The sequence below is a fragment of the Ambystoma mexicanum genome, chromosome 1p, assembly GCF_040938575.1.
Source record: "Ambystoma mexicanum isolate Mex_15411 chromosome 1p, UKY_AmexF1_1, whole genome shotgun sequence".
Classification (NCBI taxonomy): Eukaryota; Metazoa; Chordata; class Amphibia; order Caudata; family Ambystomatidae; genus Ambystoma; species Ambystoma mexicanum.
Genome location: NC_090921.1, coordinates 561,459,935 through 561,484,054, shown reverse-complemented (window position 1 = coordinate 561,484,054; position 24,120 = coordinate 561,459,935). Strand labels below are relative to the sequence as shown.

The window sequence follows — 24,120 nt, the reverse complement described above, 5'->3', positions numbered from 1 at the left end:
CATCACAACGAACTCAAGCTGGTTCCACAAAATGAAAGACAGACAGATTAGACAAGTCAAATGTGGAGTATGAAGAAAATGCAGAAGATGGAGACACGTCCTGAGAACAACAGGCAGAGGTCACGGGAACAACAGGCAGAGGTCACGGGAACAACAGGCAAAGGTCTGGGCTGCTGAGGAAGGAGTCCCCGAAAGTATCAGCGCAGCATCTCACCCCAGTGCTACTTATAGGGCCTGGAAAACAGAACTGTCAGAAGATCCCGTGGTGGTCCACTATCCTATGAGCGCCATCAGACATTTCACGAACAAGCCTCAGGATGAAACAGTGTAGCACTGAAACAGACCATGGTCCTTTGCTTGGATTTAGAGGAGGGATGTCGTGTTGTAATCGCATTTGGGAAACACAGAAGTGCCGTGTTATTGCTCTCGGCTCCTCTGTTCCTCCTCACCAGTGGCCTGCACTGCCTAATGGGCTGGGTAGGGCCTGCCCACACACTGCTCTGCTGCTACATATTGCTTTCCTCCTACAGCCAAGCGCAAGTTCCCTCCTCTCTGTCTAGCCAGGGCACATTTAGCCCCCGTCATTGCACTGCAAGGCTGCCACACAACTCTCCCAATGTATAACCATATGTATGACCAAAACATGACCATGTGTAGCAACCCCTACTCATCCTGTGAAAACACGTGGATAATGCTCCCGGCACACAGCATGATCTGCACGTCCACTACTGCAGATGCAGAGCTGCTCACTGACCATCTCCTAATCTGGGACCAATGACTCAAAAATGTATGCCACAGCTGTCCATTCCCACCCTGAGAACTCCGCCTTCCAAATTGAAGGCCAATCTGGATTACTGCAGTGTATAGGTCCAGTTTTGGCAGTGGAACTATCTTTTGCCCTGCGGGAACCCGTGATATGTGTAGCTCTGCACTGCGCCTCTCTCTACCTGCTATCCATTGGGGAGTAATAGGTGTGCACAGGCTGTATTGTGCTTCACAAGTGCACACTTCAATTTGCATAAGGAAGTGCATGCACTAATTGGATTGTATGTATACACTTATTAGAACATCATGCTTCTCAGGCATGAATTCCGCCTGGGGTCTAAAGCAGATGTCGGATATGTTTTAATTGCTCTGTTTCCAGGTTGCAGCCCACCACCACCCAAGTCTCTGTGCTGAAAAGAGAACACCAGAGCACGTGTGAAATAAGCAGGAAAAGGTAAAATGCTCCATCTGGATTGCGCTCCATTTGCACATCACGTGAGCCATCAGATTGTCTAAGAATAGAGCTTCATTGGCAGTACTTTTACTATTAATAAGGGTATAGATAAGAGGTGGCGTGCGCACATAAGAGGGCTTTCATATGCTGTCTGACTGCGCAATTGCTTCTTAACAAACAAAGTATGCATAAACTGAGGTACTACCCTAACAATGTGCCTGGTATTCAAAAAGACATTGGCATCCAGTACCTGCTATTTTGCACTCCAACCCCCTCTTCAACATTCGACAGGCCCCTGCAGCATTCCCAACCTACTTCAAGGTGGCGACCATCCTTGCAATATTGAAAAAACATCTCCTGAAGATCAAGATCCTTGCCAAGTATTGGTTTGTTTCCCTCCTACTCAGGGTTTTAAGTGGGCTAGGGTTAGCTGGGGTGGCACCCCAACAGGCTCTGAAAATTGTGTCTGAGACAGGGTCCTGCCGTGGCTCCCTAAAGTCCCCTGCTAACCCCAGCCCACCAGGCTGCACGCCCCGCCAGGCACCCCTTTCTTTAGAAATGCATGGGTCATCTGCCTCGCACCCCAGGTGAGAGGGTGATGATCCCCTTATCTTTGGTGAAAAGGGTGCCTGGCAGGGGGGTCAACGCTGCATTTCAAAGTGAAGGCAACACTTACTGACCTGAATGTTGCCATTACCTTGACCCTTTTGCAAAATATATCTGGGGCTATTAAGGAGGCGTGGCTTAACAGGCTGCATTCAGGTGAGGTAAGTGTCCCCTCTTAATTGCAGTGCTGACTCCATGCCAGGCCACGCCCCCCTAAGAGGCCCTGCTCGAGTTTGCAGGCCATTTAAAGCACTGCTCCTCCCTCACACCTTCAAAGCCCTGGAGGATATCCATGCGTGCGCAATCCCCTCCTCCCTGGGTTCTGCAGCAAGCACTGCTCTGAAAAGAAATTCTCCACGAGCTCTCTGCTGCCTCTGATACCGATGAACGTCTGTCTCACCTTCGTGCATTCTACTTCCTCTGCATCCTATTCACAGCCCTCCACAAGATCGTTTCCTACTTATCATACACGCTTGGAATGATCGCACCTTCTCGACTACCCATCTCTCCCGGTTGATGTTCCCAAAGGACCAGTTCTCGGTTCCTTTCTCTTCACAATCTACGCCCCTGTGACAAATCAACTTCCTGGCCACCAGAGGTCCAGGGATGAATATTGGTTTCTAAACCACCAATCAGCTCCACACTTCTAGTACATCAGAAGTGATCCGAACAGATTGGAAACATAAGCAAATTATAAACCCCCTTGTCCAATGTTGGTAATGTGGATGGAACAGCAGGCTTAGCTCCGAAAGGTCATGGATCATTGGTTAGATGCAACACAGCGAAAATACAATTATTACTGCAAAGGCATCACAAAGAGGTACACAGACAACAGACTTAAAATTCAAAGAAAATATATTTAATAACTTAAATGTCAGGATGGTGTTATGCTCACCTGGTATCCACGGGGGCGCCACACAATACTGGATGGAGGTCTAAGTGCTATCCTAGACCCCTCTCTGCTTGGTTATGTGCCAGACGTTGGGTAGCGCCTATCACAGGAGAATGGAGGGTTAAGATACTGGTTCTGTGATGGGTGGACTCCCACCTCCCTCTGGTCCAAATCCCCTCCCTTGGGGTTATTGCTCACCTTAGGTTTTTGTGCGTTGAACTCTCAGTCCTGTGTCTCTGTGCAGGGGCCGCATGGTTAGTGTGGGTGTTCCGTGGACCTAGTGCCTTCACTAGTCCGTGTGCCTTTATGTCGGGTCCAGACCGGCTGTGACTCCGACTCTGCTTGCTGTCTTCCAGGTGAGTTATAATGTCTTTTCCGTCTTTATTTTGTCTCTTTCTTTCCCTCTGTTTTCTCTGTCTTCTCGGCGTCTTGCTCCACTACGCTGTTCCCTAGCATTGTCTCTTTTTGTTTTCACAGGGATGGTTGCGATCGCGGAGTTGCTGCGCCGATGGCGAAGACCACAATGAGTTATTGATGCACAGAGCGCTGCGCTGTTTATTGGTGTTAATTGCTAACATGTGTTCTCTTCTCTTCTTTGTACAGGTTGCGGTGATGTTCCGGAGTGATGAGCGATCAAAGCTCTGCTTGCCCAGGTAAGTGTTTTGTTAATGCTGACCTTGTTCCTTCTCCCTTGCAGGTTGCAGTGAACCCTGGAGATGGGCGAAATAAGAGAAGTGCAGGGTGCTGCCAGGACTCGCTGCTTGCCCAGTTAAGAATTGTTATTAATGCTGTCCTTGTTTCTTTACCTTTGCAGGTTGCGGCGAACTCCGGAGATGGCCGAGGTAAGCGAAGCGCAGGATGGATTCAAGGCCGGTTACTTCACAGGTAAGTGTTCTTGCTCGCTAATGCTGATCTTGTTCTTCCAGGTTATTAATGGATCCGGATCTAGGGCTTCAGGATCGGGCCACCAGAGAAGCAGATGAGCAGGAGCTGGACACGGTGAGCGTTACGCTGCAGGAGTGCAGAATAACGCCAAGCATGTTCTGCTGTTTGGGTGTGGTTTAAATAGCCTAGGTAAAGTAGTTCCAGGCCAAGTAGTTCCAAGCCCAGCCACACCCAACACACTAGACTGCATGGCTTGGTTCTAAAGAACTGAGCTGTGTAATAGGTCTCCATGTTGGATTAAGGTCCAAAACTGGTATTGCTTTATTCCTGATAATGAGCCTGGCGCCAAAGGCACCAGGACTGACTCCATGTATGTTAGTGATGGAGTTTTAAGGCCCTTGGGGCCGGTGTGAAGGGCTTTAGCCCCACTGCTGCCAGGGGGCTGTTATGCCTGAGGCCGTCAGGGGCATGGATCGTGACAGCACTCCCCCCTAATGCCCCACTCAAGGTATTTTTCTCTGTCTGGCCCTGGTTTGGTTAGATGGTTCTTATGAAATCGTTTTACCAGGCGTGGCGCATCGACATGCTCGCTAGGTTCCCATGTCCTGTCCTGAGGGTCATACCCCTTCCAGTCCACTAATATAACTTGGAGCTGGTGAGTTTAGAATCTAGAATGTCCTTGACTCCAAATTTGGGTTCTCTGTTAACCAGTACCAGATTTGGTGGTGTTTTGACCCGAGTTCCAGGCTGAACAGGTTTTAAGAGTGACACATGGAATACGGATGGATCTGCATATTTGGTGGTAAAGCTAGTTTTACTGCCACAGGATTTATAATATCCTTGATGGTATAGGGCCCTAGATATCTGGGACGAAATGTTCGAGTTCCTCTTATGGGCACATGCGGGGGCGCCAACCAGACTTCATCTCTGACTTGGTAGTCTGGGGCTTTTCTTCGGTGATGATCAGAGAATCTTTTCTGTCTTTCTTTGGCTTGGATCAAGTGTTCTGCTGCCTTTTCTTTTTGAAGGCTTGATTAATGGTCGTATGTAAAGTCTTCACTGCAGGCATTTCCAAGGCCATGGGGGTATCTAATTCAGAAGTACGTGAGTGCCTTCCATATACGGTATAGAATGGACTCTGTCCGGCACTGGTGTGTAGCGAGTTGTTGTAGGCATATTCGTCTATCCACAGTACATCCTTCCAGCTTTCTTCCACTTGATGTAACATGCACCGTAGGTATTGCTCTAGTGTCTGATTCGTCCGCTCCGTTTTGCCATCAGTTTGGGGAGGGTGACTAGTGGACAGACGAATATCGATTTGGGCGATTGCACAACTCTTCCTCCAGAAGTTAGACACAAACTGACTCCCTCAGTCAGAAATCAGGACAGAGGGGAAACCATGTAATCGTACGATTTGCTCTAAAAACACTTTTGCCAGACTGGATGCGGTTGGTAGACCCTTAAGCAGAATGAAATGGGCCATTTTAGAGAATAGGTCAACAGCCACTAGGATAGTGTTGAACCCTTGACAGGGAGGCAGATCTGTGATGAAATCGAGGGAGAGGGAGTGCCAAGGTGCAGGTGGAATTTCTAGGGGTTGAAGAAGGCCTGCAGGTCTTTGTTTCTGGGATTTATTCTGTGCACAAATGCCACATGACAGAATAAACTGCGTAATGTCCTTTCGCCAGGTCGGCCGCCAATCATTTCTTTTCACCTTGGCTAGGGTCTTGGCAATTCCTGGATGTCCTTCTATCAGGGCGTCCTGATAACGAGAAATTACTTTGCATTCTCATCAATACCCATGCGGGATAGGGCGTTGGCTTTTCCCCTCTGGACTCCAGATTGGTATGTGATTATGTAATCATATTCTATGAATTATAAAGCCCATCGGAGTTGACGGGATGATTGAGCCTTTGCCGTCTTGAGATGTTATAGGTTGCAATGGTCGGTGATTACTGTGATGGTATGTCTGGCGCCTAGGAGGTAATGCCGCCAAGCCTTAAATACTGCCTTGATCGCTAGGAGTTCCTTGTCTGTTATTGCATAGTTAAGTTCAGGTGTAGTAAATTTTCGCTACCAAAATGCCATGGGATGTAACTGGCCTGTTTCGGGATCCCTTTGGGAAAGAACAGCCCCCATTGCCAGGCTGGAGGCATCTGTTTCCACTAAATATGGGATATCTGGGCGGGGGTGTCGTAGCACCGGGGCTGAGGTAAATCTTTTCTTGAGTTCCTGGAAGGCCTTCTCCACCTCTTCTGTCCATTGGAACAGTTTGTTGTTTTTTCGTAATAAAGAAGTGATCGGGAGCACAATCTGGGAGAAATCCGGGATGAATCGGCGATAAAGGTTTGCAAAGCCGAGAATACTTTGGACACCTTTGACTGAAGACGGTGATGGCCAGCTAAGGATGGCGTCTACTTTGTGTATATCCATCCGGACGCCTCTGGGAGTGAGGACAAAACCAAGGAACTCGACTTTCGGTGACATGGAAGGAGCATTTTTCAAGTTTGTTGTATAGTTGGTGCTGTCGGAATTTTGTATGGATGGAGCGAACATGCCTGACATGGTCCTGTTTAGAAGAGGAGTACTGCAAGATGTCGTCGATGTAAACTAGGGCACATACGACGATCAATTCCCGTAGTACATTGTTCATGAAGTACTGGAATGCGGCGGGAGCGTTGCAAAGCCCAAAGGGCATCACCTGATATTCGTACAGTCCATTCTTAGTACGAAAGGCGGTCTTCCATTTGTCTCCTTTCTTTACACGCACAAGTTGGTATGCCCCCCTGAGGTCCAATTTGGTGTAAATTTGGGCATCATTGACTTGGTCTGGCAGTTCTGGGATGAGGGGTAGAGGATAACGGTTTTTAACTTTTACCTGGTTTAGTGCGTGGCAGTCAATGCACGTTCTCAACTCCCCCTCCTTCTTGGGTACGAAGACTAGGGGCGAGGCTGCTGGGGATTTAGACGGGCGGATAAAACCGTTTGCCAGGTATTGCTCCAGATATGATTTCAAGTGGAGATTTTTAGGTTCGGTGAATGCATAAATTCGACTACACAGGATTTGTGCACCAGGTACGAGGTCGATCTGACAATCATATGGCCTGTGAGGGGGGTAAGGTATTAGCCTGTTCTTTTTGGAAAACATCTAGGAAATTGTGGTATTCGCTTGGTAGTGTACTTGTTACACCTAGTACCAACACCTCTTTATCTTGGACAGGTGTCTCTGGGTCAGACAAATGCATTTCCACTTGGTAGCACGCATGAGCACACTCATTGGAGAAGGCTAATTTCTTGGCTCGCCGGTCGATGTTAGGATTGTCAGCCACCAACCACGGCATCCCTAGAATCACCCGGAACTGAAGGGCCTTGATAAGGTCGAAGGCAATGGCTTCCTGATGTCCGTGTTGGCACAGAAGGGTTAATTCTGCGGTGCGTTGAGTTACAGGACCAGAAGCTATCTCCGTGCCATCGACATTGGTGACCTTCTCAGTTGTCGTTTTCTGACAGAGGGGAAGCCCCATCCTTGTTGCCAGGCCTTTGTCTATGTAGCTACCAACGGCTCCGCTGTCTATGTATGCCTCCACAGCATGCATCCAAGACGGTTGTTGGTGACTGATCAAGATCACAGGCAGGGTAAGGTGTGAGGTCTGCGGCTCTTTTCCTTCGCTCGACAAATGGACCTCTATGCTTGCCGGGCCTGGAAGTTTTCCGACTCGTGTTCGTCTCCTTCTTTCTCTGTAGCTCCAACTGTTCTCCTAGGGGGTTTTACGGGACATCATCTGAGGAAGTGACCTGATTTCCCGCAGCACAGGTATAATTGCTGTAGTCTACTTTTGTCTCTTTTGGCCTTAGTTAATGGGCTCCGTACACCCCCAGTTTGCATGGGTTCAGAAGTGTTTTCTGATGAACGCGGAATGTTCTCCTTTGAGCGTACATACACAGTCTGATTCTCCGTTCTGGCTCGATCTGACCTTCGATCTTGCAGCCTCTGGTCTAGCTGCACCACTAGGTTGATGAACTCTACATAGTCTTTTGGCGGGTTTACCACCTGAGCTAGGATGTCTTTCAATTCCCCCCGTAATCCTTGATGGAATAACGTTGTTCGTTTCTCCTCAGGCCACCCAGTTTCAATGACAAGTCTGTTAAAAGTGGCGATATATGTTAACAAATCTTGGCTGCCTTGGCGGAGGGACAGAAGTTCATTATTCAGAGCTTGGCACTGATACTCAGAAATGACAGAATGAAGGCAACCCACGACTGATCGTTAGGAAAGGCTCCAGGTCTACAAAGAAAATGAGGCGGCACTGGTTCATGAATACTGCATATTTTCTTGGGTCCCCCGTAAAACGTTCCGGTGGGGCCAAAGGAACTGCTCCAGGGAAGACCACCTGCACTGGATTGACAGATGTGGCTGGAATCGACGGAATGCTTCCTGGCAACAGAGCCTGCCCAGCCTGTGTTTGGAGAAATTGTCTAGCTAATTCATTGGTGCGATCCTTGGTGACAATCAACTCCCTCCTAAGGGCGTTGGTTTCTTGCCGGGCGGAGTGCACCTCGGCCCGTAATTCTCCCAGTAACTGGGCTAGTTGGTCAGGCTCTGATGTTTCCATGACGCCCAGGTGGATGTTTTAATTGAGGCTTCGCGTTCTGTTACGCTCACCTGGTATCCACGGGGGCGCCACACGATACTGTATGGAGGTCTAAGCGCTATGACGGACACTTCTCTGCTTGGTTATGTGCCAGACATTGGGTAGCGCCTATCACAGGAGAATGGAGGGTTAGGATACTGGTTCTGTGATGGGCGGACTCCCACCTCGCTCTGGTCCTAATCCCCTCCCTTGGAGTTATTGCTCACCTTAGGTTTTTGTACGTTGAACACTCAGTCCTGTGTCTCTATGCAGGGTCACGTGGTTGGTGCAGGCGTTCCATGGACCTAGTTGCTTCACTGGTCCGTGTGCCCTTATGTCAAGTCCAGACCGGCTGTGGCTGTGACTCCGACTCTGCTTGCTGTCTTCCAGGTGAGTTATAATGTCTTTTCCGTCTTTATTCTGTCTCTTTCTTTCCATCTGTTTTCTCTGTTTTCTTGGCGTCTTGCTCCACTACGCTGTTCCCTAACAATGTCTCTTTTTGTTTTCACAGGGATGGTTGCGATCTCGGAGTTGCCACGCCGATGGCGAAGACCACAGTGAGTTTTTGATGCGCGGAGCGCTGCGCTGTTTATTGGTGTTAATTGCTAACCTGTGTTCTCTTCTCTTATTTGTACAGGTTGCAGTGATGTTCCGGAGTGATGAGCGATCGAAGAGATGCTTGCCCATGTAAGTGCTTTGTTAATGCTGACCTTGTACCTTCTCCCTTGCAGGTTGCAGTGAAACCCGGAGATGGGCGATGTAAGAGAAGCACAGGGTGCTGCCAGGACTCGCTACTTGCCCAGGTAAGAATTGTTATTGATGCTGTCCTTGTTTCTTTACCTTTGCAGGTTGCGGTATTGAGGGCGGGAGCTGGCATCTGGTTGCCACAGTGCATATGAAAGGGTATCTCCTTTGTTGTCCTCCGCAGCCAGGCCCCATGTGGGCCTGTTTGAATTACACTCTGATTTGTATGTGCATGCTGCCACCAGATATATGGCTCAACGAAAGTCCAGGTGGATGCATGGAGCCTTTGTAAGTTAATTAAGCAGGCCATGGCCAAGGGAAGGTTTGGCCCTCCCCTTCTGAGATGACATGGTGTACTCCTGGGTGTCATATGCCAACTAAATGACAGGGAAGACTGCCCTTGCAGGCTGTGTCTACACAGAATACACAGGTCTATGTGTATGTTGTGCGGTGAGCATAGGAAAATGTGTGCGGATTAGCCCACACCTTTTCCGGAGGTTGATCTACCATCATTCAATTTCATTTACAATTTCAAAAAAGCCCAGGCGAATTCTTCACAACCACCCCTCTTGGTAAATAGTTCCATTTTGTCTTTTCCTATAACCTATTTTCCAACAATACCCACATCTTTTTTCCTAGTCTTCCCCACCCCACAAGATATTCCTACTCACATCTGCTAATATTTGTCCACTATCGGTCACTGGATGGCAATCCCTTTTCTGGTATTCAATTCCTCCAAAACGGAAGTAATTCCTCCTGACTCACAACGTCCCACTTCTTCTTGCCTCGCATATTTCTTTTCCACTTCACCTCCTCAACCCTACGGCTCAAAACCTGAGGGCAGGATAGCGGCTTAAAAATCCATCAGATTATCACCTCCGCTCCCTCGGCAGGCTCGCTAAACCTACTTAACTTGTATGTGGTATACAAACTGTCTCCCTCGCCAATGCACTCTCTGATCCTGTAAATAGTTGCCCGTCACTTTGGATGGAGTACCAAGGTTATACCCACTCCTTGGATTGTGGTAACGTGTTGTGGTGTGTGCTCTTATCCAGCGCCAGGCACTTCAATGATTCAAGAAACACTCAGTTCTTTTATCTCATATCTTTTAATTATTTGTCTAAATGGCATTAGCAGTTAGAGTCTCATGCCCATCTATGACTCGTGTTTCGCCTCTTCAAGGCTTTTCTCAAAACCGGGCTTAATTTTAATACCAATATTGAGCATAATTCTTTAATAATGTTGTAGTGTTGCCAATCACAGGGCTAGTTCCCTTGGTCCTTAAAGCATCGTAGCAAGTCTCACGAAGCGTCCCGCGTGCTGTGTGCTCCGCTCTGGTCCTCAGCAGGATTGACTACTGCTGCAGCCTACGCGTAAGATTTCCCATTCACTCCTTAACATCACTCAATAAAGTACTCATCTTTGCCACCTCCACCTTCCCCCAATCCCTCAGCATTGGTTGGGAGTACATGCTACCTTGGTCCCTCTCTACATTATTTCTTCCACTCTGAACAGCTATGCACATACTGCCCTTCCAACTAACCAACTCTACATTCCACCGCATCGCCGCTTCTTAAGCCATCCTCAACCACTCTGTTCCACGTCCACCCTGTGCTGACTCCACGTTGCATTAACCTGTGGGCCCCATACCATTGGGACACACTCCCAGGAGCGCTCAAACGTAGCCTATGTGGACAGTTTCAAAATCGCTTCTGAGGTTGACTGTGGCATCACCTTGAACCCTGCATGGTTATCTTCCCTGCAACCTGCAGTATAAATCTGTACACCAGTGCCCAGTGCATTCGTTTATGTACCAGGGTCGGACTGGGGCATAAAATGGTCTTGGGGACCAATCAAAAAGTATCTCACCGTCGCAAATGGCAATTCATTACTTTTGTGACCGACTGTTTGAGTAGCACCCAAGAGCGAGGTTTTTGATAAAATGTGATGCAAATTGTGCATTTTAAAGAATATTTCTTAAGCAAAAATGATCAAAACTAGTAGCCGCTTAGTGATGTAGCTCAACAAACTGGCCCACTTTGACCCAAAAAACTGACCCACACTAGCATTTTGTGTTTGTTGCCCCATGGGTCAGTTCGAAACCGGTATGTACTGTAAATAACTTAACTCTTAGTACGTATTGTCCCCTTGTCATGTTGCCATCGGCCTTCCACTACCTACCAATGTAAAGCACAGGGGGACAGGATCGCTTCACCTAATGGGAGTTCTGGTATTATTATAAGAAATATATTACCGTAAACAAATAAATATAAAATACAAAGAAATGCAATAAAATCTGGATTCAAAGGGAGCTATTTAAAGGTACAAAGGTTGTATAACTAGCGCTATATTATGTAGCCAATATGCAATCCCCTAGGTCTATATTGTTGGCATCAGACACAAGTGGCACATGCCACTAAATGCTATATACTGTAGATGCATCACGTGGCACACACTGATGCTACATTCTATTACTTCATCCGTCGACGCTCGGCAAAGTGGCAAAAAAACAACTTGCTGGAGGCTCTGGAGTGCCTGCCACATAGCTGGCAACCCCCTGAATTTAGAAATTGGGCCAGAAGCAGCAAGAAGCCGCACTTCATCCCCCTTCAATGAATGCGTGCTGCAGGACCCCCTGTTCATGAGCTTATCAGACTCCATCCAGTCCTCCTGCCGGGTGTTTGAGTGGCTCGTGGATCCAGGAAACGTTTCTTCGGTTTTAAGGCTGCGTCACAGCACACCGTCCTGCTGTGCGATTATCTACGGGCAGGGGCAGGCGAGTAATCCCTGCCCCATCTTTGGTATTAAGAGGGTTGATGGTCGTCGTCATGACGTGGTGCTGCTACGAGTAAAGCAGCGCAATAAGGAGGTGCACGTAGGTCTTTCAGATGCCCTGGAATGGCGCTCCCCTTTCTTTGCAGCCCAACACCACCAGTTCAGGTCGAGTTCAAACTTTATTTTACTCTCAATATCAGCCCCATTGTGTCCCCTCAGCTATTATTATTACCCACCCCAGTACTCTATTTATCAACCTGGGAAGGATGAACAGTCGGCTCTGGCTGATGTGTCGCACCCTCCTTATACAGCACTGTCCCATTCCCACGGCGAGCACGTTGTGCTTGAGCTTTCTATATTTGACTGGAGACAAACTTCCTTCAGTTCTATTCCAATTTTTCCTAAAACTAGGAATAGAATGAAATCTATTGGTAAATGAGAAGCAAGTCTACAGGCACAACCCTCTCCTGCAGCACACATGCCATTCCATAACACATATCACTGCCATCCCCACTCCATTCAAATTTAAATATCTCCACAAACATATTAAACTCCGGGTAGTAGCGTAGTGAGCAGATTCAACATCGACAATTCTGTTAGTGCTTAGACATTTCACCATCTGCAGAAAAAAAAAGTTGGACACTATTGTCCATCACTATTTTCATGGGGTAACGCTTCTTCGGAAACACATTTTCCCCAAAACGAATTGCAACTCCCCTTGTCACTTACATTATGGTTTAAGACGGAATAGCTCAGTATTAAAAGACCTGCTATATCGATATGAACTGGTTATCTGGCACCACCAAAGAATGCCCATCTTAACATCCTCAAAGAATATAGCAAGCACAGGTGAACATAAAAAATTAAAAAAATCATGGTATTCTACAAACAGCATCAAATTCAAACTATTGATAATGAAATAGATGATGTGGTTCCGTCAGGTTCTTCCAGCCAATCACAGTCGATTTGTGAGAGTTTGTTGAGCCAATCAGAGGCCACAAATTGCCTAAAGGCATGGCTGTCATTTAGGGTAACCAAGGGAAGCAAGAGCTACCCCTAACTATTGGCTTTCTACCCTGACCAATCTGCTGCTACCCCTATGCAATCCTCCAATTAGGAGCAAGGGGGCGTGGCCAAGTAACACGCATGGCACGTTCGCGCCGTTGGGCTTGCTCTGGGCTCCCTCAATTTTGTTTGCAGGCAGGAGGAGCATGACGTGTCTGTGATCTGACTGAGTGCAGGTCTGCACCTAACACCGCCCACTGTGCTGAGTGGAGAGAGGAGTTCAGCTGCTCAGGTGAGTGATCGATGATATTGAATATTAGCGACTGCCTGCAGTCAAAGAATTTGCGGGCGGCCAAGCGTGGGGGCCGGCACCAGGCGGTATTATAATATCCACCTGGCCCGCTGCGGCACCCGGCCTGCCTGCAAATTGAATTTGAGACAGTGCTTGGTGTGTACTCGTGTGTGCCTGAGGTGAGCTGGTGGCCGCTCTTGTTAAGTGGGGTGACCTGTCGGCTGAGGAAGGTCATGGGCCCGTCTAGGGCCGACAGGCCAGTGGGCAGACTGCAACAGGCCTGCTCAGGCCCTCCTGCTATCCAACTGAACCTGTTGGTTGGCAGCCAGGCCCAAATGTATGCAGATTTCGGGCCGAGCAGGGCCTCTAATGGGAGAAAGGAACTGTGGTACAATGTTCCTCTTCTGCTCGGCACTGCCTGCCGAAGATTCCCGTACACGAGGGACAGGCAGCTCTGCAGACGCTCACGGCTTCTAGGAGGGCTGGGTCAGGGCTTGCCTTCTCACCCTCGCTTAGAGGGGGTTTCAGAACAAACCCAACCCCTGCCCTTTCGCTTGCAACTCATACTTACCTGGCAGGGGAGAATCTGTGATGAGAAAGGCAGATCTCCCAGGGTGAGGCTCATCCATTGCTAATTAGCTTTGCTGACCTGGGCCCCTGCGATGTCCCCAAATGCGGGATAATCGAATGCATTATTTCTGGTAGTGAAGGACTTTGTTCGCACCTTGCCCAAGCAAAGTGTACAAGTAGGTTGGTTGCACACATAGCCCCTAGTCTTGTAGCAGAATGTCTTTTGCTGCAGTCAAGTGAGCCATCACTGAGCAGCTTGGGTCCACAGCCCTGATTTATTGGTGAAAGAAAGAAAAAGCAAATTGTGCCAGTAGGTTGGTTGCACACAGAGCCCCTTGTCTTGTAGCAGAATTACATTTGCTGCAGTCAAGAGTGCCAGCGCTGAACAGCTCAGGTCCACAGCATTCACTGGAGGGGTGAAGTGCACAGGTGCCTAACCCCAGACTTGTGCACCCCATGATTTCAGGTTCCCAATATGACACCCAGCCACTATGGGATAGCGGATCCCTGCCATCAGCACATGGGGGACAGGTGGGGACTCTTGCAGATGGGGGATACCTGTTGTCCAGAGAGTAAAGTCGACAATAACCAAACGTGAATGCTTTTAATCGGAATACCAGAGTGGGCACGCTGCATGGTCCGCTAATAGGTAGGCATGCATGCACTAGTGTTGTGATTGGCTTGACCTAACACGCAGTACAGTCAGCGCTAGCTGCTCTCTGAGATTTTTGGTGACCTCGCTGGGTCTGGATAGAATGCTTTTAATCGGAAAACTGGAATGCAAGTACTCCCCTTTTCAGATTATGGGTAAAGATGGGTAAAGATGCAGCAATAGAATGGTAATGCATAAGCCCCCATAAATGGAATAATAGGTGTTTAATGTTGGTAATCAGGTTGGATGTGTATATGAAACAAAAACATTATACTTGTTTGAAAGTGTGAGAGTGTGATAATAGTAATGTATAAGAACTTGAAATGTTTTGTTCCTAAGCACTTTGAATAGATACAGGAGGATGATCAGGTACTAATGCAACCATTTTAAACCTAGTTAATCTGGTAAGAAACTACATTTTAAGTTTTATGATCAGAACAGCGAAGGAAGAGCAACTGTATGAGAACACGTGTTCTGTGGTGAAAAATTCTCCCTCTCTCTCCTTCTATCCTGGCTTTCCCTTATCCCTACACCCGCCTATCACCCATATGCCCCCAGAATGTGCTTTTACTCTGTAGTCATGTTGAAATAACAGGGTGGATCCACATAAAGAGGGGCTTTATCTTTTGAATTCATACATTTCTGTGATAATATGGGCCTTCACACACTGCTACATATGATGATCCATTCTTATATTAAATGTGTGTCATATTACATTGATATTGTAACCATATTTTTCTTCGTATACTGAGGGATAATGCCTTAGGATGCCACTTCCGGTGATGTCACGTGGGGGTGGGGTCAAATGACATCCCTCCCTGTGATGTCACTTGGGTTATGGGGTCAAATGACATCACTTCCTGGGATGTAACTCAGGTGGGGGCATGTGATGTCACGTCTGCTACCCGTGGCATTTTGGTTTTGTCCACCTACTTAAGGTCCAACTCATTTCATGTTTATTTTTGGGGTTTTCTAGGCTGTGAGGGAAGGTGTTGCACAAGGCAGGTTCACACTTGGGGTGTGGGTTAGTGGTTCTGGAGCTTTTGAGGAGTTTGGAGGGGTGCTATCTGTTTGTTGCTGGTAAGTTGTGTAGTTGCATGCTTTCTCTTGCTGTTTTATTTGTTTTTTAAGCCCTTTATTGTTCCCCTTTGCCTAAGTGTTGTTCAGTGTGTGATAGCTTCTTGTGTGACTTGTCACACCTAGTTTTTGGGAGTAGGATTGTTTGTTCCCAGGTGTGTTCGCTTGCGGTCATGCTGGTTCTCATTGGTTCTTTGGATACATTCTCTATAGTAGGAGAAGGAATTGTATTTCTCCTTGAAGAAAGAGGAGGATTCTCCCATTATTGATGAGGAGTGGCAACCTCATTCTCTATGAGTGTGACCTTTAGCAGGCCTGGGCCACTTAGCCCTGCCATTCTCCGAATTGGTGGACGAGGCTGAGGCATTGGGGAGGTCTCAAGCATGGGAGAGGTGGCACGCTATGGAAGGAGCCCTGGAGATGACGAGCACCGAGTTAGTGAAGGGAGGGCCACATGTGGTTGCCTTCACAGAGGAATTCAAGCAGAACAAGGGCATATTACCCATGTGGGAGGAGAGCGTGGCTGCAGCAAGCACTCTGGAAGAGATGTTTGGGACTGGCCTGACTGGGTAAGGAGCATAGAGGAAGAAGAAGTCGCCATCTAGCAGGACATGGGTGCTGCAGTCGGCAAGAGGGAGGAATGTCAGGAGGTGGCTAAAGAGGAGAACAAGTCTGTTGAGGTGCCACAACAAGTGGTGGGCTTACCGGAGGGGGAGTTTCAGGGGCAGGCAGAGAAAGACATGGTGGTGGATAAGCATCTTCCTGCTCCTGTTGTGGTGGAGTGAGAAAGTGAGGAGGAGCTGCAGGGGTTAGTAATCTCAACCCCCACTGCACTGCCAACAGGGTCCTCGGTGTGGGACCCCAGGGATGTGCATCAAGAGGACAAACCTGAGGTTAGCTATGTGGGGTGACAGCAATAAGGAACCATGTGTGCCAATAGCAAAGGAGGGCATACCAAGCACATGTGTCTTCAAAGGCTGCTCATGACCATACAGTCAACACTGCCCCCCTCTATTGGTCCTTCCGCCTTCCGGTGCATGCTGTTTCCACGTGCCTACTTTACTTTTTATATTTGTAATGCACACATGGGGACCCGGAGGTATAAGGGCGCAACTTACATACATATATGGACACATATAGAGACCAAACAGATATATTGAAGAGAGTCATATAGGTCATCTAAACATCAATGTCTTTAATTGCCTGATGACTCGTCGTGTCTCTACCTGCCCAGCCAGAAGAAGACCTGAAGTAAGTGTAGTATGTATGTATTTATGTATGCATGCATGCATGTATGCATGTATGAATGTATTTTTATGTATGTATGTATTTAAATGTATGTGTTTGAAATATATTTATTTGAATGTGTATATGTTTGAATGTATGTTTGTGTGTTTAAATGTAATGCATTTGGTGTGTGTGCAGGACTAGTTTTGTGAGTAGCTGTGCTTGTATGTATGTATGGGTATATTAGTATCATTGTGTGTCTGGGCATGTGATATTTTTTATATTCGATCTTTTATTCATATCGCACTCATACACAAGTGTTTCAGAGCACGACAAGGCAAGGGAGTGGAGCAGGGGAGAACAAAACAACGATCTTACTAGGCCCAGTGACATTGAGAACACGCAAGTGCATGGGGAAAAGTGCATGGAAGGGGGGAGAAGTGGAAAATGTGGAGCAGAGGAGAAACAGATAAATAATAATAAATAAATAAATAATAAAAGCAATAAACAGTGGTAGTGCAGCCAGAAAGTGGCAAGTGCTGGGTTTAAGGCAGCAGACAGCATATGTCTGATAAGTGCAGAAAGAAAAGGAAGGGGCTGGGCACTGTATGGGTACAGATATAGACCCCAGTGCAAGGGGTGGTCCGGAGGCAGTTGTTCAGGAGGGGAAGAAGTTACTGACGGGCCCATAGGTCAGCGCTCACCCTCTAGAACTTGTAAGACAAGATAGCTGCACCATGTGAGGATAGGGGATGCAGGATTCACTTACTTACTCCAACATGACTCAATAATGAGGACTCAGTAAGTTGGCAAAAGGAAGTCAGTTTAATGACAAGCACATCAAACAGAGAAACAAATGGAAATCAGCAGCATTGCGATCACCTGACTCGCTCCAACTTCCTCGAACTTCAGTTGAACAGCAACCTTTATGCATACAAATCATCATCATTGACGTCTAACTTTACAAAAATCATCATGCAATATAATTGGTTAGGAAAGGTAACTTAAGTATAGGTGTTATATCTGTATATGATAATAGGGCATGCGGATTGGATAACTCTTATCGGGTGGGCGTCTACGCCCATCCCTCTACATCACGCCTGATAGACGTCACTACAACCACGACGTCCTATTGGTTACAATATCTGTAGGACTCCAGATAACTTGGTCCATTATGATTGGGCAGGTTACACCCCTAGACATACATTTCCACTTTTAATTAGCAGCATGCAGGATGGACACTCCTGTGCCTGGTGTCCCCAGTTTCACCCAGCCTCCCTTCCATTAATCAGTGTTTTAGGGCGACGTGTCAATTAGTTGGCTAAGGATGGCCTCGAAACTGTAGTCTCTTATCGGGAAAAGTTATGGCATCCTCGGGTCCTGGATGACATGATACTTCTTCGCGCCTGGCTGGTCATGTGTTAGTTCACCATGAATCTGCTTCAGTTTCCAGCTTTTAGTGCATTTTAATTCTGTGTCAGCCTAGCCACCTGCATGGCCCCCTTATCTTGACCTTCATGAGGCAGGCTGGTATGCTCTGAAGTTGGAGTCTTGTGAGCTGACGCCCTCCTCCCCTTCTCTGGTTGACCTCGATTTCCTAGGCATGAGCCGCTTTTTGTTGAGTTTCGATTCCGCTCCTTCTCTTGCCTTTGGCTGGGTTTCGAAACTTGGCCTGTCAGGCCTCTGGCCGCCTGGGTACCTTTCTGCGTTTACAAAATGGAGTCGCACTTGTATAGTGTGCCTTATTGAGGTAGATATACGGTTGGCGCCTGCCGCTCTATCTTCTACTAAGCATTGCAAGCAATATCGATTTCTTAGCACCTTGCGTTTCAAGCCTATTTACACACATTTAACAGGACGGTTGCATCCATCTTGTCTCGTAGCACTGTTTCCTCACGTTCTAACATTGTCTCCTCTCTGTGTCTATTCCATTAATTTTCGTAGTTACCCGCACTGGCGTGTTATCTTCGACAGCTGCTTTTGTTCATTCACGGGTCTGTTCAGGCCCTTGTGTCATTTCCACTGGCCTTCCATTAATGCTTTTGGGGTCTCTTCATGGACCGTGCGTAGGTACTCCTCATTTGGTATCAGCGGCTGGTATGGCTGTCTGATAGGGAACCGTGCTGCCCAGGGTTGTCTGGTTATGAGTGCTTCAAGCGGTATGGATCTTCTAAAGTACACTGGGCAGAGTCCTAGAGTGGCTCTCTGCTGGTTCATTTGCTCTTCATACGTCACGCACCTTGGCAAGAACCCTCCTGGTAGCTCGAACTGAGGGGCAGGGGTACAGGTCATATCTGGGATCTCCTTTACACTCCCCCCTCTGGTCGGTTCATCGACCATTTCTGCAATCTCCTTTGCATTCATTTCTTTTGATTCTTCGGTATCATGCACATCATCCTCTGCGTTTGTACATGATGGTGTGAATGTGTGAGCCTTTGGAGTCCATATTTTTATCACTCCCTTCAAACTCCCTGCTGTTTTCACATGTTTGTCTTTGTTCCATGTCATTAGCTGACATTGTCCATTTGGGCTGCAGTAGATCCATTTTCCTTCATACCTTCTTCTTAGGGTATGTGAACTTTGTTCTCTCCTGTGCAAATTTGCTAGCTTTCACAAAGTCTCTTATTTCTTCATCAGTCAGGTCTCTGGGCCTCCATCCTGGTTCGACATCAATCATTATTTTCATCCCTCTTTGCAGTTTTCAGGCACTGTGTGATGATTATTTTGATAACACAGAATCCTAGCAGCACCATTGCTTCAAGGCTCCCAGGAACTTGATTATATCAGCCATCCATTGTAGGACCCATGAGAATAGGTTCCCAAACCAGCTGTCATCGTCTACGTCATCACTTTAATCGATCATTTGGTTTTTCAGGCTTGTCAGCATGCTTATGGCCTCTGTCAGGGTTCCATTTTCTTCATCGTGTGATGGTACAAATGTGCAACATGATTCTACAATTTTTGCACAAAGACCTCCATCCATTGCAGTGATCATGTCAAGCACATATCTGTTTTGGAGGGTCATCAGTCTGATTGCTCTCAGCTCTTCCTTGATCGTGTTGAATCCTTTTATAGTGGTATTGATGGTCTGCAATAACTCCCATCTGGTTATCTGCAACCATTTAGTATTCACTCCAACCTGGATGTGGGGCAGGAGTAGTGTTGTGAATACTGTTGAGGTGAGGCTGAACAGCCTGTGTATGTACGGGATTGCATGGAATGCCTCTTCTAATTTGGGAGAAAAGTACATTTTTCCTCTTCATCCTGGATACCAGTTCCGCAGATCTCCTTCTTCTTAGATGAGCATCTGCTTTCGGGAAACTGTCCAACTTTAGGTCATTCTTAGGGATCACTAGTGCAGGAACATGGACGTTCACTAGTGTGCATATGCCTCCCCAGTTTTTGGCAGCCTTATGTATGCCTTGGATCCACACACCCAGTAATGGTCCATAATAACTGCGGTTCTTGGGTCATTCCTAGAGCTTCAAAGATTCGTCCGCAGTTTTGATTCTCTCCCATCTTCCTTGTGCCATTGTTACTGAAACATAGTTTTGGGCTCTCCAGTGGTACTATTTGCATCGATCTTCGACCCATGTTAGCAGTTTTACCAACCTTGGCCACAGAGGTTTGCATAACCTCTGCAAATTCTCTATTGCTTCCTTGCAGGCTCCAAGGACCATCCATGCTCGGCAGATTACTACTCCGTCTTCCCATCCATCTGGGGAGACCACTGACCCCAGATCTGCATTTGGCCTCTGTTCTTCCACATTTGAGCCTCTTCTGCAGTCTTTCCTTGAACGTTCAGTCTCGGGTTAACTTCCCATTTTATCCCTGATACTTTGATGCCAGGGTTCTCGTACCTGATCACGTGATTCCTTGTATGCGCTCGGTTTCTTGTTTTAATGTCCTGGACATAGCCATCTTCATCCGCGTAATCCTTTTCGTTGGCCCATATCAATTTTCCTCTATGGGTGTCTCGGTGTAGCAGGCTACCTCGACTGCATTGCTGTGGTAGAAGGAGGATTTGTGCTTCCTTTCCTTCCCTTCTGTAGTCTGCCATAAACTTCCCGTAACCACCATTGGTTCACCAACTTCCCAACTCGTTGTTGTATTGTAGGCCTGCGGCTTGTTCCTTGCGTTGGAGCAGGTGTGCTTGCTGTTATAGTTTCTATAGTTCTGTTTTTCTGCTCCTCGTGTAGTTTCTTTGCTTGGACTATGAATGGGAACAAATAATCTATTAGCATGTTTGTCTTCTCTGTGAGTTCTTTCGTGGCCACTTCTGTTCTTTTGAGGGATTTTGCTATGCCCTTTCTCTCTAGTGGTTCACTTAGCCCCTCTTGAGTACTACCACTGTTTTCTGGAATAGATTGTTCGGCATGCAGTCTCCTCTTCTCTGCTGCTTTCTTTGGAGGCCCTGTAGCCATTGACACTTGCCCTTGTCTGTGTGCATTCTGTGTGAGGGTGCGTGCAATGGTCAGTGTAGCATTTTCATTCATTCCGTTCTGACCCAGTCTCCAGCTTTTCTCTTCATTTGTTACCTCAAATGTGTCTAAATCATTGCTTATAACATTTAAATTGAGTTTGTTACTTTTATCATCAGGTTTTCTCGGGACTGGGATGACTATATAGGCCCTTTAGTAGGCCCCAGATGTTCATCATCTGGTGGGTGCACTGAGATTGGGGCACTTCGCGCACTAATAAAGAAAGCAGTTCTGATTGTTAATGACAGAAAAACAATAATAATAACTATACATATGCACACAATCGTTCGGAACGACAATTTGCAGCATTTTCCTCCAGGGAAGTGGGGGCGCCCTTCTGTTGGGGGTAAAACCAAGTTACTGTTCTGGGCCCTCATTTCTAATGAGTTCATAGTCAATTATTTATTCCTTCTTTTGCTCTGGTTTCGTATTTCGAGAGTTTGTTACTATTAGAGGGACGAGTGCTTCTCCAAATGTCCCCCCTCACGTGAGTGACGATGGTAGTCTCTGGGTACACAGTACATTTCCTGCGCTAGACTATGGAAAAGGGTTAGGCAAGCAACTTTGGTACATCATGTTCATTATGCATATTGAGGTCCTAATGCACGCCTTGAATTTGCCTTGGTCCTGAGGACATGCTGGAACTTGCTCAATGTGAACGAATGAAAAGATGGAACTGCTAAAAATCACACAAAAATAAAATGTAAAAATAAAAACAAAAATAAAAATAAAAGAACATCTGAAAAAAATAGGAAATAATTAGAAAAATGAAGGGAAAGGAAAATAAGTTCTTCTCTCCGCTCCTTTCACTCGGTCTCTCGGCGACAAGTTGAAGAACAGTGTCTCTCTCCTCGATCTGCTCCACGGCGGAAGGATGACGAAAAATTCTACTTTGGATATCCTCCTTCTAAGGCTCTCCTCAGCAGTGGATGTCCATAATTGCTTCTTAGTTGCGCTGTGATAGCTCTCAGGAGCCTGTTTAATTGTGCATTTTTTACTGGGTCTCTGAGGGATGTGGATACGTCAACATTGTTGGATCAACCCACTAGTTCTGGAAAGTTCTCAATGAGGTGGAAGAAGACTTGATATGCGTATCTGCTGTCGTCTAGTGACAACAACATTCGCTCTTATTTTCTAGTCTCTGGATCACAGGCCTTTCATGTGACATGAACAGTTTTTGCACTTTCCTGTTGTTCGGATTGCGACCACGTAATTCAGTTTGTACCACACTTGGTTCGGGAATTCGTTGTTTCTTAGATCTCTGATGAAGGTTAGGGTATCTGTGGTTCTCCCAATGAGCCCTGGGAACTCCTCTATGATTCGGAAAAATAGGGTGTATGTCAGTTCATCGATGATCACTTGAGATGGTAGAATTTGTCCTTATTCCCAGTACTCTGGCACTTCGGCAAAAGCCTCTGTGAGGACAGTCAGTAGTTGGCGTATTATCTTCCTGTTGGCTGAATTTTGGATAAAATCTGGGATACTGGTGTCCCTCCCTACGAGTGATGGATATGTCTCTAATACTAATCGAAAACAGGAAAGCAAATCTTTTTTAATATTTCTACTGGGGGAGACCATGAGTTTTGTGACAAAGTCATGGTACTGGTTGCTTCAGGATATCGCTTTTTGGTTCTCAGGAATGTCTTATTTTCTGCTTATCAGAGTCTTAGGGCCTTTTCAATGCTTAATGTGGCTTTAAATGTTGATATGAGTAACATTACTGTGGCTTTGGGTACACAATTCTCTTCTTTACCCTGCACCTTTGGCTGCACAGTGTGTTCGCTTTATTGCTTTTGTCCTTTCAATGCTTAGAGGAGAAGTTCAGTGCACGCCAAGATTTTCACAAGGAGCTCTTTCGTCTTGTCTTTTCTGCTTATGCGTCCTTCTTCTTCGTCATGGATCTTGTCTGCACGTGCTGAGGTTCTTGCCTGTTGTCTGTAGATTCTTTGCAGCTGGATGCAGCTGGAGGGCTCTCCCCTATGTAGGGTTTAATGTAATTTAGGAAGATCCAGGCTCTTCTGCCCTTGAGCTTGACAGCTGACGGGGTGCAGTCCTCTACGATGGAGGGGCCATTGAATCTTGGCTCCTCCAACCTTTTTCTTGTGTGGTTTCTCACCAATACTGCATCACCAGGGAAGATGAGGGGCGCGCAAAGGATTTGAGCTGCGCCTGCATCAGCACTTTCTGTTGTGTTTTGTGCTGTGCTGTCCCCCTTTTTGCCATCGCTGCAGCTGGTCTGTAATAACAGAGGCACTGGATGTCATACAGTTAAGATAGTCTTTCATCTCTGCTCCCAGAAACTCACTAGTTGGCTTGGCATCACATCTAGCTCTATCTCGGGGGGTAGGAGGGGGTCCTCATCCTTCTGCCTGTAACTATCTCGTGCGGCATGAGATGATGGTCAGAGCCGGGTTGGTTCCGAAGAGCATACAGTGCCAGTGGTAGACAGTGCAGCCATCCCTTCTTTAATGTGAGCTTCAATTTGGCTATCCTTTCCTTCAACAGGCCGTTGAGCCACTCACATATGCCATTTCCCTCTGAATGGTACGCCGACGAGAACTTGTTCTTTATACCAAGCAACAAGCTGATCTGCTCGAAAACTGTGTTGACAAAGTGAGCCCCGTTGTCTGATCTCATTACCTCACACACCCCCCATCTAGAGAACACTTCCCTCACCAGGAACTTAGCAGCACAGATAGTGTCGGGGTGTGTGCAGGGACCTGCTTCTATCCATCTAGAGAATGGACACACCACCACAATTAAATACCTGTACCCGTTGCACAGGGACTCCCACTGAGACTGGGAGTGCTTCTGTAAAGGGAAATCTATTATGAGCTCCAGTGAAACTCTGAGTATCTATAGCCTCGCCGGACAAGGAAAACTTGCATTCTCGAATGCACGAGCACGTTGCACCCGTATCAATTAAGAAGGAATATTCTTTCCCCCCTATGGTTACATTCACCCTTTGTTCCCTGTTAGGGTCTGGTGTCACTGATAGGATAGAGCACATCAGAGTCCCCTGTGAGCTGTCCTATTTTACATATAAGTTCAGCCCACTGTATAC

General features: G+C 47.0%; 1 non-coding gene across 1 annotated transcript; it reads left to right on the top strand.

Annotated features, from left to right (window-relative positions):
• Positions 1 to 13,612: 13,612 nt before the first annotated feature.
• Positions 13,613 to 13,778, top strand: LOC138462715 (U1 spliceosomal RNA). Its single transcript, XR_011265314.1, has one exon. It is a non-coding gene; the product is annotated as a U1 spliceosomal RNA (small nuclear RNA).
• The last annotated feature ends 10,342 nt before the right edge of the window (positions 13,779 to 24,120 follow it).